At 46.9% G+C, this 17,924-nt stretch overlaps 1 pseudogene across 1 annotated transcript in view; it reads left to right on the plus strand.

Annotated features, from left to right (window-relative positions):
- LOC311106218 (ephexin-1-like) overlaps window positions 1-17,924 on the plus strand; it is a 72,792-nt pseudogene that overhangs the window by 44,704 nt on the left and 10,164 nt on the right. Inside the window, exon 3 of the transcript in view lies at window positions 13,666-13,771. The product of the transcript in view is annotated as an ephexin-1-like (transcript). The remainder of the gene's footprint in view (window positions 1-13,665; window positions 13,772-17,924) is intronic.

Raw genomic sequence — 17,924 nt, forward strand, 5'->3', positions numbered from 1 at the left:
GATTGGCTGTTCCATTGCTACCGAGGTGTAAGACTCTGGATTGTCTATACAATAGCTTCTGAGGTGTAAGGGACTGGATTGGCTGTTCCATAGCTACTGAGTTGTAAGGGACTAGATTGGCTGTTCCATAGCTACTGAGGTGTAAGTGATTGGCTGTATAATAGCTACTGAGGTGTAAGGCACTAGATTGGCTGTACCATAGCTACTGAGGTGTAAGGGACTGGATTAGCTGTTCCATAGCTACTGATTTATAAGGGACTGGATTGGCTCTTCCATAGCTACTGAGGTGTAAGGGACTGGATTGGATGTTCCATAGCTACTGAGGTGTAAATGACTGGATTGGCAGATCCATAGCTAATGAGGTGTACGTGACTGGATTGGCTGTTCCATAGCTACTGAGGTGTAAGACTGGATTTGCTATACAATAGCTACTGAGGTGTAAGTGACTGGATTGGCTGTTCCAAAGCTACTGAGGTGGAAGGGACTGGATTGGCTGCACCAAAGCTACTGAGGTGTAAGGGACTGGATTGGCTGTTCCATAGCTACTGAGGTGTAAGGGACTGGATTGGCTGTTCCATAGCTACTGAGGTGTGAGTGACTGGATTGGCTGATCCATAGCTGCTGAGGTGAAGTGACTGGATTGACTGTTCCATAGCTACTGAGGTGTAAGTGACTGGATTGACTGTTCCATAGCTACTGAGGTGTAAGGGATTGGCTGTACCATAGCTGTTGAGGTGTAAGTGACTGGATTGGCTGATCCATAGCTGTTGAGGTGTAAGTGACTGGATTGGCTGTTTCAAAGCGACTGAGGTGTAAGTGACTGGATTGGCTGTACCATAGCTACTGAGGTGTAAGGGACTGGATTGGCTGTTCCATAGCTACTGAGGTGTAAGGGACTGGATTGGCTGTTCCATAGCTACTGAGGTGTGAGTGACTGGATTGGCTGATCCATAGCTGCTGAGGTGAAGTGACTGGATTGACTGTTCCATAGCTACTGAGGTGTAAGTGACTGGATTGACTGTTCCATAGCTACTGAGGTGTAAGGGATTGGCTGTATAATAGCTACTGAGGTGTAAGGGACTGGATTGGCTGTTCCATAGCTACTGAGGTGTAAGGGACTGGATTAGCTGTTCCATAAATACTGAGGTGTAAGGGAATGGATTGGCTGTTCCATTGCTGCTGAGGTGTAAGTGAATGGATTTGCTGTTCTATAGCTACTGAGGTGTAAGACGGGATTGGCTGTATAATAGCTACTGAGGTGTAAGGCACTAGATTGGCTGTACCATAGCTACTGAGGTGTAAGGGACTGGATTAGCTGTTCCATAGCTACTGATTTATAAGGGACTGGATTGGCTCTTCCATAGCTACTGAGGTGTAAGGGACTGGATTGGATGTTCCATAGCTACTGAGGTGTAAATGACTGGATTGGCAGATCCATAGCTAATGAGGTGTACGTGACTGGATTGGCTGTTCCATAGCTACTGAGGTGAAAGGGACTTGATTGGTTATACAATAGCTACTGATTTGTAAATGACTGTTTTGGCTATTCCATAGCTACTGAGTTGTAAGGGACTGGATTGGCTGTTCCATAGCTACTGAGTTGTAAGGGACTCTATTGGCTGTACCATATCTACTGAGGTTTAAGAGACTGGATTGTCTGTACAATAGCTACTGATGTGTAAGGGACTGGATATGATGTTCCATAGCTACTAAGGTATAAGAAACTGGATAGGCTGTTCCATAGCTACTGAGAAGTAAGAGACTGGATTGGCTGTTCCATAGCTACTGAGGTGTAAGTGACTGGATTGGCTATTCCATAGCTACTGAGTTGTAAGGGACTAGATTGGCTGTTCCATAGCTACTGAGGTGTAAGTGATTGGCTGTATAATAGCTACTGAGGTGTAAGGGACTGGATTGGCTGTTCCATAGCTACTGAGGTGTAAGGGACTGGATTAGCTGTTCCATAAATACTGAGGTGTAAGGGAATGGATTGGCTGTTCCATTGCTGCTGAGGTGTAAGTGAATGGATTTGCTGTTCTATAGCTACTGAGGTGTAAGACGGGATTGGCTGTATAATAGCTACTGAGGTGTAAGGCACTAGATTGGCTGTACCATAGCTACTGAGGTGTAAGGGACTGGATTGGCTGTTCCATAGCTACTGATTTATAAGGGACTGGATTGGCTCTTCCATATTTACTGAGGTGTAAGGGACTGGATTGGATGTTCCATAGCTACTGAGGTGTAAATGACTGGATTGGCAGATCCATAGCTAATGAGGTGTACGTGACTGGATTGGCTGTTCCATAGCTACTGAGGTGAAAGGGACTTGATTGGTTATACAATAGCAACTGATTTGTAAATGACTGTTTTGGCTATTCCATAGCTACTGAGTTGTAAGGGACTGGATTGGCTGTTCCATAGCTACTGAGTTGTAAGGGACTCTATTGGCTGTACCATATCTACTGAGGTTTAAGGGACTGGATTGTCTGTACAATAGCTACTGATGTGTAAGGGACTGGATATGATGTTCCATAGCTACTAAGGTATAAGAAACTGGATAGGCTGTTCCATAGCTACTGAGAAGTAAGAGACTGGATTGGCTGTTCCATAGCTACTGAGGTGTAAGTGACTGGATTGGCTATTCCATAGCTACTGAGTTGTAAGGGACTAGATTGGCTGTTCCATAGCTACTGTGGTGTAAGTGATTGGCTGTTCCGTAGCTACTGAGGTATAAGAGATTGGCTGTTCCATAGCTACTGAGGTGTAAGGGACTGGATTGGCTGATCCATAGCTACTGAGGTGTAAGTGACTGGATTGGCTGATCCATAGCTAATGAGGTGTAAGTGACTGGATTGGCTGTTCCATAGCTACTAAGGTGTAAGACAGGATTGGCTATACAATAGCTACTGAGGTGTAAATGACAAGATTGGCTGTACCATAGCTACTGAGGTGTAAGACTCTGGATTGGCTATACAATAGCTACTGAGGTGTAAGGGACTGAATTGGCTGTTCCATAGCTACAGTGGTGTAAGACTGGATAGGCTGTACAATAGCTACTTAGATGTAAGGGACTGGATTGGCTGTTACATAACTACTGAGGTGTAAGGGACTGGATTAGCTGTTCCATAAATACTGAGGTGTAAGGGACTGGATTGGCTGTTCCATAGCTACTGAGGTGTAAGGGAACTGGATTGGCTCTTCCATAGCTACTGAGGTGTAAAGGATTGGATGTTCCATAGCTACTGAGGTGTAAGTGACTGGATTGGCTGATCCATAACTGCTGAGCTGTAAATTACTGGATTGACTGCTCCATAGCAACTGAGGTGTAAGGAACTGGATTGGCTGTTCCATAGCTTCTGATGTGTAAGGGACTGGATTGGCTGTTCCATAGCTACTGAGGTGTAAGGGACTGAATTGGATGTTCCATAGCTACTGAGGTGTAAGTGACTGGATTGGCTGTACCATAGCTACTGAAGTGTAAGGGACTGGATTGGCTGTTCCATAGCTACTGAGGTGTACGGGACTGGATTGGCTGTTCCATAGCTACTGAGGTGTAAGGGACTGGATTGGATGATCCATAGCTACTGAGGTGTAAGTGACTGGATTGGCTGATCCATAGCTAATGAGGTGTAAGTGACTGGATTTGCTGTTCCATAGCTACTGAGGTGTAAATGACTGGATTGGCTGTTCCATTGCTACCGAGGTGTAATACTCTGGATTGGCTATACAATAGCTACTGAGGTGTAAATGACTGGATTGGCTGTTCCATTGCTACCGAGGTGTAAGACTCTGGATTGTCTATACAATAGCTTCTGAGGTGTAAGGGACTGGATTGGCTGTTCCATAGCTACTGAGTTGTAAGGGACTAGATTGGCTGTTCCATAGCTACTGAGGTGTAAGTGATTGGCTGTATAATAGCTACTGAGGTGTAAGGCACTAGATTGGCTGTACCATAGCTACTGAGGTGTAAGGGACTGGATTAGCTGTTCCATAGCTACTGATTTATAAGGGACTGGATTGGCTCTTCCATAGCTACTGAGGTGTAAGGGACTGGATTGGATGTTCCATAGCTACTGAGGTGTAAATGACTGGATTGGCAGATCCATAGCTAATGAGGTGTACGTGACTGGATTGGCTGTTCCATAGCTACTGAGGTGTAAGACTGGATTTGCTATACAATAGCTACTGAGGTGTAAGTGACTGGATTGGCTGTTCCAAAGCTACTGAGGTGGAAGGGACTGGATTGGCTGCACCAAAGCTACTGAGGTGTAAGGGACTGGATTGGCTGTTCCATAGCTACTGAGGTGTAAGGGACTGGATTGGCTGTTCCATAGCTACTGAGGTGTGAGTGACTGGATTGGCTGATCCATAGCTGCTGAGGTGAAGTGACTGGATTGACTGTTCCATAGCTACTGAGGTGTAAGTGACTGGATTGACTGTTCCATAGCTACTGAGGTGTAAGGGATTGGCTGTACCATAGCTGTTGAGGTGTAAGTGACTGGATTGGCTGATCCATAGCTGTTGAGGTGTAAGTGACTGGATTGGCTGTTTCAAAGCGACTGAGGTGTAAGTGACTGGATTGGCTGTACCATAGCTACTGAGGTGTAAGGGACTGGATTGGCTGTTCCATAGCTACTGAGGTGTAAGGGACTGGATTGGCTGTTCCATAGCTACTGAGGTGTGAGTGACTGGATTGGCTGATCCATAGCTGCTGAGGTGAAGTGACTGGATTGACTGTTCCATAGCTACTGAGGTGTAAGTGACTGGATTGACTGTTCCATAGCTACTGAGGTGTAAGGGATTGGCTGTATAATAGCTACTGAGGTGTAAGGGACTGGATTGGCTGTTCCATAGCTACTGAGGTGTAAGGGACTGGATTAGCTGTTCCATAAATACTGAGGTGTAAGGGAATGGATTGGCTGTTCCATTGCTGCTGAGGTGTAAGTGAATGGATTTGCTGTTCTATAGCTACTGAGGTGTAAGACGGGATTGGCTGTATAATAGCTACTGAGGTGTAAGGCACTAGATTGGCTGTACCATAGCTACTGAGGTGTAAGGGACTGGATTAGCTGTTCCATAGCTACTGATTTATAAGGGACTGGATTGGCTCTTCCATAGCTACTGAGGTGTAAGGGACTGGATTGGATGTTCCATAGCTACTGAGGTGTAAATGACTGGATTGGCAGATCCATAGCTAATGAGGTGTACGTGACTGGATTGGCTGTTCCATAGCTACTGAGGTGAAAGGGACTTGATTGGTTATACAATAGCTACTGATTTGTAAATGACTGTTTTGGCTATTCCATAGCTACTGAGTTGTAAGGGACTGGATTGGCTGTTCCATAGCTACTGAGTTGTAAGGGACTCTATTGGCTGTACCATATCTACTGAGGTTTAAGAGACTGGATTGTCTGTACAATAGCTACTGATGTGTAAGGGACTGGATATGATGTTCCATAGCTACTAAGGTATAAGAAACTGGATAGGCTGTTCCATAGCTACTGAGAAGTAAGAGACTGGATTGGCTGTTCCATAGCTACTGAGGTGTAAGTGACTGGATTGGCTATTCCATAGCTACTGAGTTGTAAGGGACTAGATTGGCTGTTCCATAGCTACTGAGGTGTAAGTGATTGGCTGTATAATAGCTACTGAGGTGTAAGGGACTGGATTGGCTGTTCCATAGCTACTGAGGTGTAAGGGACTGGATTAGCTGTTCCATAAATACTGAGGTGTAAGGGAATGGATTGGCTGTTCCATTGCTGCTGAGGTGTAAGTGAATGGATTTGCTGTTCTATAGCTACTGAGGTGTAAGACGGGATTGGCTGTATAATAGCTACTGAGGTGTAAGGCACTAGATTGGCTGTACCATAGCTACTGAGGTGTAAGGGACTGGATTGGCTGTTCCATAGCTACTGATTTATAAGGGACTGGATTGGCTCTTCCATATTTACTGAGGTGTAAGGGACTGGATTGGATGTTCCATAGCTACTGAGGTGTAAATGACTGGATTGGCAGATCCATAGCTAATGAGGTGTACGTGACTGGATTGGCTGTTCCATAGCTACTGAGGTGAAAGGGACTTGATTGGTTATACAATAGCAACTGATTTGTAAATGACTGTTTTGGCTATTCCATAGCTACTGAGTTGTAAGGGACTGGATTGGCTGTTCCATAGCTACTGAGTTGTAAGGGACTCTATTGGCTGTACCATATCTACTGAGGTTTAAGGGACTGGATTGTCTGTACAATAGCTACTGATGTGTAAGGGACTGGATATGATGTTCCATAGCTACTAAGGTATAAGAAACTGGATAGGCTGTTCCATAGCTACTGAGAAGTAAGAGACTGGATTGGCTGTTCCATAGCTACTGAGGTGTAAGTGACTGGATTGGCTATTCCATAGCTACTGAGTTGTAAGGGACTAGATTGGCTGTTCCATAGCTACTGAGGTGTAAGTGATTGGCTGTTCCGTAGCTACTGAGGTATAAGAGATTGGCTGTTCCATAGCTACTGAGGTGTAAGGGACTGGATTGGCTGATCCATAGCTACTGAGGTGTAAGTGACTGGATTGGCTGATCCATAGCTAATGAGGTGTAAGTGACTGGATTGGCTGTTCCATAGCTACTAAGGTGTAAGACAGGATTGGCTATACAATAGCTACTGAGGTGTAAATGACAAGATTGGCTGTACCATAGCTACTGAGGTGTAAGACTCTGGATTGGCTATACAATAGCTACTGAGGTGTAAGGGACTGAATTGGCTGTTCCATAGCTACAGTGGTGTAAGACTGGATAGGCTGTACAATAGCTACTTAGATGTAAGGGACTGGATTGGCTGTTACATAACTACTGAGGTGTAAGGGACTGGATTAGCTGTTCCATAAATACTGAGGTGTAAGGGACTGGATTGGCTGTTCCATAGCTACTGAGGTGTAAGGGAACTGGATTGGCTCTTCCATAGCTACTGAGGTGTAAAGGATTGGATGTTCCATAGCTACTGAGGTGTAAGTGACTGGATTGGCTGATCCATAACTGCTGAGCTGTAAATTACTGGATTGACTGCTCCATAGCAACTGAGGTGTAAGGAACTGGATTGGCTGTTCCATAGCTTCTGATGTGTAAGGGACTGGATTGGCTGTTCCATAGCTACTGAGGTGTAAGGGACTGAATTGGATGTTCCATAGCTACTGAGGTGTAAGTGACTGGATTGGCTGTACCATAGCTACTGAAGTGTAAGGGACTGGATTGGCTGTTCCATAGCTACTGAGGTGTACGGGACTGGATTGGCTGTTCCATAGCTACTGAGGTGTAAGGGACTGGATTGGATGATCCATAGCTACTGAGGTGTAAGTGACTGGATTGGCTGATCCATAGCTAATGAGGTGTAAGTGACTGGATTTGCTGTTCCATAGCTACTGAGGTGTAAATGACTGGATTGGCTGTTCCATTGCTACCGAGGTGTAATACTCTGGATTGGCTATACAATAGCTACTGAGGTGTAAATGACTGGATTGGCTGTTCCATTGCTACCGAGGTGTAAGACTCTGGATTGTCTATACAATAGCTTCTGAGGTGTAAGGGACTGGATTGGCTGTTCCATAGCTACTGAGTTGTAAGGGACTAGATTGGCTGTTCCATAGCTACTGAGGTGTAAGTGATTGGCTGTATAATAGCTACTGAGGTGTAAGGGACTGGATTGGCTGTTCCATAGCTACTGAGGTGTAAGACTCTGGATTGTCTATACAATAGCTTCTGAGGTGTAAGGGACTGGATTGGCTGTTCCATAGCTACTGAGTTGTAAGGGACTAGATTGGCTGTTCCATAGCTACTGAGGTGTAAGTGATTGGCTGTATAATAGCTACTGAGGTGTAAGGGACTGGATTGGCTGTTCCATAGCTACTGAGTTGTAAGGGACTAGATTGGCTGTTCCATAGCTACTGAGGTGTAAGTGATTGGCTATACAATAGCTACTGAGGTGTAAATGACTGGATTGGCTGTTCCATTGCTACCGAGGTGTAAGACTCTGGATTGTCTATACAATAGCTTCTGAGGTGTAAGGGACTGGATTGGCTGTTCCATAGCTACTGAGTTGTAAGGGACTAGATTGGCTGTTCCATAGCTACTGAGGTGTAAGTAATTGGCTGTATAATAGCTACTGAGGTGTAAGGGACTGGATTGGCTGTTCCATAGCTACTGAGGTGTAAGGGACTGGATTAGCTGTTCCATAAATACTGAGGTGTAAGGGAATGGATTGGCTGTTCCATTGCTGCTGAGGTGTAAGTGAATGGATTTGCTGTTCTATAGCTACTGAGGTGTAAGACGGGATTGGCTGTATAATAGCTACTGAGGTGTAAGGCACTAGATTGGCTGTACCATAGCTACTGAGGTGTAAGGGACTGGATTGGCTGTTCCATAGCTACTGATTTATAAGGGACTGGATTGGCTCTTCCATATTTACTGAGGTGTAAGGGACTGGATTGGATGTTCCATAGCTACTGAGGTGTAAATGACTGGATTGGCAGATCCATAGCTAATGAGGTGTACGTGACTGGATTGGCTGTTCCATAGCTACTGAGGTGAAAGGGACTTGATTGGTTATACAATAGCTACTGATTTGTAAATGACTGTTTTGGCTATTCCATAGCTACTGAGTTGTAAGGGACTGGATTGGCTGTTCCATAGCTACTGAGTTGTAAGGGACTCTATTGGCTGTACCATATCTACTGAGGTTTAAGGGACTGGATTGTCTGTACAATAGCTACTGATGTGTAAGGGACTGGATATGATGTTCCATAGCTACTAAGGTATAAGAAACTGGATAGGCTGTTCCATAGCTACTGAGAAGTAAGAGACTGGATTGGCTGTTCCATAGCTACTGAGGTGTAAGTGACTGGATTGGCTATTCCATAGCTACTGAGTTGTAAGGGACTAGATTGGCTGTTCCATAGCTACTGAGGTGTAAGTGATTGGCTGTTCCGTAGCTACTGAGGTATAAGAGATTGGCTGTTCCATAGCTACTGAGGTGTAAGGGACTGGATTGGCTGATCCATAGCTACTGAGGTGTAAGTGACTGGATTGGCTGATCCATAGCTAATGAGGTGTAAGTGACTGGATTGGCTGTTCCATAGCTACTAAGGTGTAAGACAGGATTGGCTATACAATAGCTACTGAGGTGTAAATGACAAGATTGGCTGTACCTTAGCTACTGAGGTGTAAGACTCTGGATTGGCTATACAATAGCTACTGAGGTGTAAGGGACTGAATTGGCTGTTCCATAGCTATAGTGGTGTAAGACTGGATAGGCTGTACAATAGCTACTTAGATGTAAGGGACTGGATTGGCTGTTACATAACTACTGAGGTGTAAGGGACTGGATTAGCTGTTCCATAAATACTGAGGTGTAAGGGACTGGATTGGCTGTTCCATAGCTACTGAGGTGTAAGGGAACTGGATTGGCTCTTCCATAGCTACTGAGGTGTAAAGGATTGGATGTTCCATAGCTACTGAGGTGTAAGTGACTGGATTGGCTGATCCATAACTGCTGAGCTGTAAATTACTGGATTGACTGCTCCATAGCAACTGAGGTGTAAGGAACTGGATTGGCTGTTCCATAGCTTCTGATATGTAAGGGACTGGATTGGCTGTTCCATAGCTACTGAGGTGTCAGGAACTGAATTGGATGTTTCATAGCTACTGAGGTGTAAGTGACTGGATTGGCTGTACCATAGCTACTGAAATGTAAGGGACTGGATTGGCTGTTCCATAGCTACTGAGGTGTACGGGACTGGATTGGCTGTTCCATAGCTACTGAGGTGTAAGGGACTGGATTGGATGATCCATAGCTACTGAGGTGTAAGTGACTGGATTGGCTGATCCATAGCTAATGAGGTGTAAGTGACTGGATTTGCTGTTCCATAGCTACTGAGGTGTAAATGACTGGATTGGCTGTTCCATTGCTACCTAGGTGTAATACTCTGGATTGGCTATACAATAGCTACTGAGGTGTAAATGACTGGATTGGCTGTTCCATTGCTACCGAGGTGTAAGACTCTGGATTGTCTATACAATAGCTTCTGAGGTGTAAGGGACTGGATTGGCTGTTCCATAGCTACTGAGGTGTAAATGACTGGATTGGCTCTACCATAGCTACCGATGTGTAAGGGACTGGATTGGCTGTACCAAAGCTACTGAGGTTTAAAGGACTGCATTGGCTGTTCCTTAGCTCCTGGGCTGTAAGGGACTGGATTTGGCTGTTCCATAGCTAGTGATGTGTAAGGGACTGGATTGGCTGTTCCATAGTTACTGAGGTGTAATGGCCTGGGTTGGCTCTTCCATAGCTACTGAGGTGTAAAGGTCTGGATTGGCTGTTCCATAGCTACTGGGGTGTAAGGGACTGGATTGGCTGTTCCATAGCTACTGAGGTGTACGTGACTGGATTGGCTGTACAATAGCTACTGATGTGTAAGGGTCTGGATGGGCTGTTCCATAGCTACTGAGGTGTAAGGGACTGGATTGGATGTTCCATAGCTACTGAGTTGTACGTGACTGGATTGGCTGTACAATAGCTACTGATGTGTAAGGGTCTGGATGGGCTGTTCCATAGCTACTAAGGTGTAAGAAACTGGATAGGCTGTTCCATAGCTACTGAGAAGTAAGAGACTGCATTGGCTATGCCATAGCTGCTGAGGTGTAAGGGACTGGATTGGCTTTTCCATAGCTAATGAGGTGAAAGGGCGATATTGGCTGTACCATAGGTACTGAGGTGTAAGGGAATGGATTGGCTGTTCCATAGCTACTGAGGTGTAAGGGACTGGATTGGCTGTTCCATAGCTACTGAGGTGTAAGTGACTGGATTGGCTGTTCCATAGCTACTGAGGTGTAAGTGACTGGATTGGCTGATCCATAGCTAATGAGGTGTAAGTGACTGGATTGGCTGTTCCATAGCTACTGAGGTATAAGACTGGATTGGCTATACAATAGCTACTGAGGTGTAAGGGACTGGATTGGCTGTTCCATAGCTACTGAGGTGTAAGGGACTGGATTGGCTGATCCATAGCTACTGAGGAGTAAGGGACTGGATTGGCTTTACCATAGCTACTGAGGTGTAAGGGACTGGATTGGCTGTTCCATAGCTACTGAGGTGTAAGGGACTGGATTGGCTGATCCATAGCTACTGAGGAGTAAGGGACTGGATTGGCTTTTCCATAGCTACTGAGGTGTACGTGACTGGATTGGCTGTTCCATAGCTACTGATGTGTAAGGTACAGGATTAGCTGTTCCATAAATACTGAGGTGTAGTGGACTGGATTGGCTGTTCCATAGCTACTGAGGTGTAAGGGAACTGGATTGGCTGTTCCATAGCCACTGAGGTGTAAGTGACTGGATTGGCTGTACCATAGCTACTGAGGTGTGAGGGACTGGATTGGCTGTTCCATAGCTACTGAGGTGTAAGGGACTAGATTGGCTGTTCCATAGCTACTGAGGTGTAAGATATTGGCTGTTCCATAGCTACTGAGGTGTAAGTGATTGGCTATTCCATAGCTACTGAGGTGTAAGGGACTGGATTGGCTGATCCATAGCTAATGAGGTGTAAGTGACTGGATTGGCTGTTCCATAGCTACTGAGGTGTAAGACTGGATTGGCTATACAATAACTACTGAGGTGTAAATGACTGGATTAGCTGTTCCATAGCTACTGATTGTGTAAGACTCTGGATTGGCTATACAATAGCTACTGTGGTGTAAGACTGGATAGGCTGTACAATAGCTACTTAGGTGTAAGGGACTGGATTGGCTGTACAATAGCTACTAAGGTGTAAGGGACTGGATTGGCTGTTCCATAGCTACTGAGGTGTAAGGGACTGGATTGGCTGTTCCATAGCTACTGAGGTGTAAGGGAACTGGATTGGCTGTTCCATAGCTACTGAGGTGTAAAGGATTGGCTGATCCATAACTGCTGAGCTGTAAGTTACTGGATTGACTGCTCCATAGCAACTGAGGTGTAAGGAACTGGATTGGCTGTTCCATAGCTACTGAGGTGTAAGGGATTGGATTGGTTGTTCCATAGCTACTGAGGTGTAAGTGACTGGATTGGCTGATCCATAACTGCTGAGCTGTAAGTTACTGGATTGACTGCTCCATAGCAACTGAGGTGTAAGGAACTGGATTGGCTGTTCCATAGCTACTGAGGTGTGTGGATGTGTAAACTAAACTCACTGTTCTGTCTGTGTAATAAGTACAACAGGTGTTCAGTGGAGTGTGTGGTGGATGTGTGCCCATAGTATTAAATGGCCTTGTTTTGTCCAAACTGGTATGCTATTGCATAACAATTTATTAACAGACTCATGGCCAGTGTACACAGAATAGTTAAGTAATGCATAAAACCCCCAGCAGTCTATAAGTACAAAGTCTTTTTCTAAAGAATGTTTTATTTTTCACTGGAATCCTGCGACAAACACCTGAACAGGGATAGATTATCTCAAAGGATTATATTCTGTTGTATATATTGAATATCATGTGCCTTTGCCCCATGTAGTCTCAGAACAGCAGAAAAGGGTCGCACTTTGCAACTCCACTGAACTGAAGCATAATGGGTGGTTGCATAGAACTTATGTTACAACAATAACCTGGAACGTATGGAAGCAATTGACTCCGAACAAGCAGGAGGTAATCTCAGAAAAGGGGAATTGACATGTGTTTGAAGGCTAGCTATTCGCATCGGTCCGCGCAATTCCCGGATCCTTGGGACGTCCCTACCCCATTGAAGTTGAAATTTAAAATGGTTAAGGTAAGTGTTAAGGTAAGGGTAGGGGTTATGGTTATGGTTAAGGTCAGGGTAAGGGTAGGGGATTTGCACAGCTGTTTATCAAGAGTTTATAGTTTACTAATTCAAATTTCACTGTGTGAGTGTTCTCATGAGATAATCAGTCACTTAACTCACCCACTTAGTGCCAGTTTCCCAGAAGAAAATCAAGGGCTAGCAGGTCTGGGCGGTGTTAGTCAGTGGTGCAGCAGCTTATATAGAACCAGAATGGAGCTGCTAGGCAAACAGTGCCATTGAAAAACAATCCCTAAGTAGACTAGTTTAGCACTGGGAGGAAAACCCAGTTATTCACGTGTCCCAGTGTACAGTAATATGCTGAAAACACACTCTCTCTCCATCCAACTCAGGAGGCTCCCCTAGCAACACATTCTTCTGTCTAAAGGGGGTTTCAAAGTCAAGACTACCTGCCAGTCAGCCCTGTACTCAAAGGAGTCACTGTGTGTGTGTGAGTCACTGTTCCCTCTTTGCCCACTCACCCCTTTCCCTTAATCCTTACTTATCATCTCTCTCTCGGCTCTCGGCTCTCGGCTCTCGGCTCTCGTCTCTCTCTCTCTCTCTCTCTCTCTCTCTCTCTCTCTCTCTCTTCTCTCTCTCTCTCTCTCTCTCTCTCTCTCTCTCTCTCTCTCTCTCTCTCTCTTCTCTCTCTCTCTCTCTCTCTCTCTCTCTCTCTCTCTCTCTCTCTCTCTCTCTCTCTCTCTCTCTCTCTCTCTCTCTCTCTCTCTCTCTCTCTCTCTCTCTCTCTCTCTCCTCTCTCTCTCTCTCTCTCTCTCTCTCTCTCTCTCTCTCTCTCTCTCTCTCTCACCCTCTCTCTCTCCTCTCTCTCTCCCTCTTCCATGCCCTGCAGTCTCTCTGAGGCCTGGCCAAGAGCCCAGCCCAGCCAGCAGGTCAGGCAGCAGCTCCCTCAGTGTCCCTGATCTCCAGAAACCTACCCTATCTCCCCGGGCACGACGGTGAGCCTCACCATAACCCAGTCCAGACTGATTCAAACACACACAAGACACTCACATGCAGAAACACACTCAAACTGAGAAGCAACCAGTATATACAGTTGAAGTCGGAAGTTTACAAACACTTAGGTTGGAGTCGTTAAAACTCATTGTTCAACACTCCACACATTTCTTGTTAACAAACTATAGTTTTGGCAAGTCGGTTAGGACATGCTATTTTGTGCATGACACAAGTAATTTTTCCAACAATTGTTTACAGACAGATTATTTCACTTATAATTAACTGTATCACAATTCCAGTGGGTCAGAAGTTTACATACATTAAGTTGACTGTGTCTTTAAACAGCTTGGAAAATTCCAGAAAATGATGTCATGGCTTTAGAAGCTTCTGATAGGCTAATTGACATCATTTGAGTCTATTGGAGGTGTACCTGTGGATGTATTTCAAGGCCTATCTTCAAACTCAGTGCCTCTTTGCTTGACATCATGGGAAAATCAAAAGAAATCAGCCAAGACCTCAGAAAGAAAATTATAGACCTCCACAAGTCTGGTTCATCCTTGGGAGCAATTTCCAAATGCCTGAAGGTACCATGTTCATCTGTACAAACAATAGTACGCAAGTATAGGACCTTGTGAAGATGCTGGAGGAAACAGGTACAAAAGTATCTATATCCACAGTAAAATGAGTCCTATATCGACATAATCTGAAAGGCCGCTCAGCAAGGAAGAAGCCACTGCTCCAAAACCGCCATAAAAAAGCCAGACTACGGTTTGCAACTGCACATGGGGACAAAGATCGTACTTTTTGGAGAAATATCCTCTGGTCTGATGAAACAAAAATGTAAATGTTTGGCCATTATGACCATCGTAATGTTTGGAGGAAAAAGGGGGTTGCTTGCAAGCCAAAGAACACCATCCCAACCGTGAAGCATGGGAGTGGCAGCATCATGCTGTGGGGGTGCTTTGCTGCAGGAGGGACTGGTGCACTTCACAAAATAGATGGCATCATGAGGAAGGAAATTATGTGGATGTATTGAAGCAACATCTCAAGACATCAGTCAGGAAGTTAAAGCTTGGTCGCAAATGGGTCTTCCAAATGGCCAATGACCCCAAGCATACTTCCAAAGTTGTGGCAAAATGTCTTAAGGACAACAAAGTCAAGGTATTGGAATGGCCATCACAAAGCCCTGACCTCAATCCTATAGAAAATGTGTGGGCAGGACTGAAAAAGCGTGTGCGAGCAAGGAGGCCTACAAACCTGACTCAGTTACACCAGCTCCGTCAGGAGGAATGGGCCAAAATTCACCCAACTTATTGTGGGAAGCTTGTGGAAGTCTACCTGAAACGTTTGACCCAAGTTAAACAATTTAAAGGCAATGCTATCAAATACTAATTGAGTGTTTGTAAACTTCTTGTCACGGTTTCGGCCGAGGCTGCTCCTCCTCCTGGTTCGGGCAGGCTTCGGCGGTCGTCGTCTCCGGAGTACTAGCTGCCACCGATCTATGTTTCATGTTCGTTTGGTCTTGATGTTGTACACCTGTGTCTAGTTAGTCCTCGTTAGTGTTCTATTTAGTTCTCGTTGTGTGTGTCTGTGTTTGTGTGTGATTGTTTCGCTGTCGTGTTTGTGCGCTACTGTTGCCTTGTGCATTTTGTATTTTCCTCCTCTGTGTTAGGAGGTTATTTTTACGCACTGTTTTGTGCTCCTTTTGGTTTTCGCCTGTGTGCGGACTTTCTCGCCTCCGGGCGTTTGACTCGTTATTTTGAGTGTGCTTTTCACTAAAGTCTATTGGACTTATTTTTCTGCGTCCTGCATCTGATTCCTGCACCACACCCACCTACAGCACCCACTGACACTTCTGACCCACTGGGAATGTGATGAAAGAAATAAAAGCTTAAATAAATCATTCTCGCTACTATTATTCTGACATTTCACATTCTTAAAATAAAGTGGTGATCCTAACTGACCTAAGACAGGGAATTTTTACTAGGTGTCACGACCGTCTTCAAAAGGAGCAGACCAAAGCGCAGCGCGTTGAGTGAACATGACTTTATTAGAGTAAAGACACGAACGACAAAAACAATAAACAAAGACGGCTAGTGAAGTCCACAGTTACAAATACTGAATACGGAGCAAAAACCCACAAAACCAAGGTGAAACCACACAGTTTAAATATGGCTCCCAATCAGAGATAACGAGCCGACAGCTGTCACTCGTTACCTCCGATTGGGAGTCACATGAATACAAACAAGGAAGACAACCACCTAGACACCCCAACCAAACAGCACACAACAAAACGAACACACCCTATACCCAACCTAACCCACACAACACCCAACAATACAAACACACCCTGGTTCATAAACAACGTCCCGGAACCAGAGCGTGACAGTACCCCCCCCTAAAGGTGCGAACCCCGGGCGCACCAACATAAAGTCTAGGGGAGGGTCTGGGTGGGCGTCTGTCCACGGTGGCGGCTCTGGCCCCGGTCGTGATCCCCACCCCACCAAAGTCACAAACTGCTTAAGTAGCCTCCTCCCACTGACCACCCTCCAAACTAACCCACCTGGATAAAGGGGCAGCTCCGGACGAAGAGGCAGCACCGGACTAAGGGACAGCACCGGACTAAGGGGCAGCACCGGACTAAGGGGCAGCACCGGGCTAAGGGGCAGCACCGGGCTAAGGGGCAGCACCGGGCTAAGGGGCAGCACCGGACTAAGGGGCAGCACCGGGCTAAGGGACAGTACCTGACTAAGGGGCAGCACCGGACTGAGGGGCAGATCCTGGCTGGCTGGCTCTGGCGGATCTTGGCTGGACGGCTCTGGCGGATCCTGGCTGGACGGCTCTGGCGGATCCTGGCTGGCGGAAGGCTCTGGCTGATCCTGTCTGGCAGAAGGCTCTGGCTGATCCTGTCTGGCGGAAGGCTCTGGCTGATCCTGTCTGGCGGAAGGCTCTGGCTGATCCTGTCTGGCGGAAGGCTCTGGCTGATCCTGTCTGGCGGAAGGCTCTGGCTGATCCTGTCTGGCGGAAGGCTCTGGCTGATCCTGTCTGGCGGAAGGCTCTGGCTGATCCTGTCTGGCGGAAGGCTCTGGCTGCTCCTGTCTGACGGAAGGCTCTGGCTGATCCTGTCTGGCGGAAGGCTCTGGCTGATCCTGTCTGGCGGAAGGCTCTGGCTGCTCCTGTCTGACGGAAGGCTCTGGCTGATCCTGTCTGGCGGAAGGCTCTGGCTGCTCCTGTCTGGCGGAGAGCTCTAGCGGCTCCGGTCTGGCGGACGGCTCTGAAGGCTCATGGCAGACGGGCGGCTTTGCAGGCTCAGTACAGACGGGCAGTTCCTGCGGCGCTTGGCAGACGGACAGTTCAGACGGCGTTGGGCAGACGGGCAGTTCAGACCCCATTGGGCAGACGGCAGACTCTGGCCGTCTGAGGCGCATCGTAGGCCTGGTGCGTGGTGCCGGAACTGGAGGTACCGGGCTGAGGACACGCATCTCAGGGCTAGTGCGGGGAGAAGCAACAGGGCATGCTGGACCCTGGGGACGCACCGTAGGCCTGATGCGTGGTGCCGGAACTGGAGGTACCGGGCTGAGGACACGCATCTCGGGGCTAGTGCGGAGAGCAACAACAGGACGCACAGGACTCTGGGGACACACAGGAGGCTTGGTGCGTGGTGTATGCACTGGTGGTACTGGGCTGGAGCGGGGAGGTGGCGCCGGAAATACCGGACCGTGCAGGCGTACTGGCTCCCTTGAGCACTGAGCCTGCCCAACCTTACCTGGTTGTATACTCCCCGTCGCCCGACCAGTACGGGAAGGAGGAATAACCCGCACCGGGCTATGTGGGCGAACCGGGGACACCATGCGTAAGGCAGGTGCCATGTAAGCCGGCCCGAGGAGACGCACTGGTGGCTTGATGCGTAGGGCCGGCTTCATGACCTCCGGCTCAATGCTCAATCTAGCCCGGCCGATACGTGGAGCTGGAATGTACCGTACCGGGCTATGCCTGCGTACAGGAGACACCATGCGCTCTACTGCGTAACACGGTGTCTGCCCGTACTCTCGCTCTCCACGGTCAGTCCAGGGAGTAGGCGCAGGTCTCCTACCTGACTTCGCCACACTCCCTTTTAGCCCCCCCCCCAAGAAATTTTTGGGTAGTACCCACGGG

Source organism: Coregonus lavaretus (genome assembly GCF_964263955.1).
Source record: "Coregonus lavaretus genome assembly, chromosome: 30".
In the NCBI taxonomy this organism is placed as follows: domain Eukaryota; kingdom Metazoa; phylum Chordata; class Actinopteri; order Salmoniformes; family Salmonidae; genus Coregonus; species Coregonus lavaretus.